Source organism: Myotis brandtii, unplaced genomic scaffold (assembly GCF_000412655.1).
Source record: "Myotis brandtii unplaced genomic scaffold, ASM41265v1 scaffold247, whole genome shotgun sequence".
NCBI classification, from domain to species: Eukaryota; Metazoa; Chordata; class Mammalia; order Chiroptera; family Vespertilionidae; genus Myotis; species Myotis brandtii.
This window is the reverse complement of record NW_005359352.1, coordinates 1153899-1155301: the sequence shown is the minus strand read 5'-3', so window position 1 is coordinate 1155301 and position 1403 is coordinate 1153899. Positions and strand designations below refer to the sequence as shown.

Here is a 1403-nt window from a genome sequence, read left to right as displayed (position 1 = left end):
GTGTTTCTCCTCCATGTCAGCACGTGGGTGACCGTCCCAGAACCAGGGGAGGGGCCGGGAGAGGGTTTTCTCCAGCAGCAAAGCAGGAGGTCTCCTGGGTCAGGGCGGCCGGTCCAGACTCAGCTCTGGCCGTGGGAGGGGGGCTTGGCCCCTGGTTTGCTCTCAGGGCCTTGGGAGCCTCCCCGGTCTCCCTGGGACTGGCCTCGGTTATGATGGACGCCCGCCAGCCACGGGAGGGCCTAGGGGTGTGGCTGCCGGCCGAGCAGGGCTGCCTGGGAGGGTCTCCCAGAACCTGGGGGGGAGAGGGTGTCCAGCTCAGACACACTTGACTCACATGCCAGGGGGCGCCGGCAGGTCTGGGGGCACTGGGATCTTCTGGGAGCCTATGGTCTGCCTGGGTCTGGGTCCCTGGGGATCTGGGCTGACACTAGAGTCTGCCTTTGACTTTCCCTTTGAAGCAAAGGAACCAGGAGTGAACAGTAAGTACAGTAGAGGCAGCCTCTCGGCCGACTCCTCCTGCGTCACCGGGCCTCGCCCTCCGAACCAGGGGAGGGGCCGGGAGAGGGTCTTCTCCAGCAGCAAAGCAGGAGGTCTCCTGGGTCAGGGCGGCCGGCCAGGGCTCGGCTCTGGCCATGGGAGGGGGGCTCGGCCCCTGGTTTGCTCTCGGGGCCTTGGGAGCCTCCCCGGTCTCCCTGGGACTGGCCTCGGTTACGATGGATGCCCGCCAGCCACGGGCAGGGCCTAGGTGTGTCGCTGCCGGCTGAGTAGGGCTGCCTGGGAGGGTCTCCCAGAACCTGGGGGGCAGACAAGGGCGTCCAGCTCAGACACGCCTGAGTCACATGCCAGGGGGACATGGCAGGTCCTGGGGCTGTGGGCTGACGCTAGAGTCTGCCTTTGACTTTCCCTTTGAAGCAGAGGAACCAGGAGTGAACAGTAAGTACGGTAGAGGCAGCCTCTCGGCCGACTCCTCCTGCATCACCGGGCCTCGCCCTCTGTGGTCCAGGGAGAGGGGCGCTGCCTCCTCAGGCAGCTGGGGGGCGGGGGCTCCAGGCCCACCCCCGTGCTTCCCTTCGGTGACCCTGGGAGAACACATGTCCCGCCCAGGATGCGGCCTCCTCATCTGTAAAGCGTAGAGGCCAAGCCTCGTCCTGCCCCTCGCAGCTGGGCAGCCGGCACAGGGAGCGCCTCACCATGCAGTGAACACGGGCTTTTCTTTGCGAAATAGCGACGCAGCGCTGATGGAAGAGGCCCGCGGGAAGGCCGGGCGTGACGCCTGGACGTGACCCTCTGTGTCTCCCCGTCCCCTCCTCTCTCCGCAGACCCCCTGGCTCCCACGCCGCCCGCTCCCACAGCAAAGATGCCCGGTGCCCTGGAAGCCCTGAGCCAGCAGAGCAAGCTGACCC

At 66.9% G+C, this 1403-nt stretch overlaps 1 protein-coding gene across 1 annotated transcript in view; it reads left to right on the top strand.

Moving 5' to 3' along the window:
* ASAP2 (ArfGAP with SH3 domain, ankyrin repeat and PH domain 2) overlaps positions 1 to 1403 on the top strand; it is a 77511-nt gene that overhangs the window by 68243 nt on the left and 7865 nt on the right. The gene's annotated exons all lie outside the window — the stretch shown is intronic.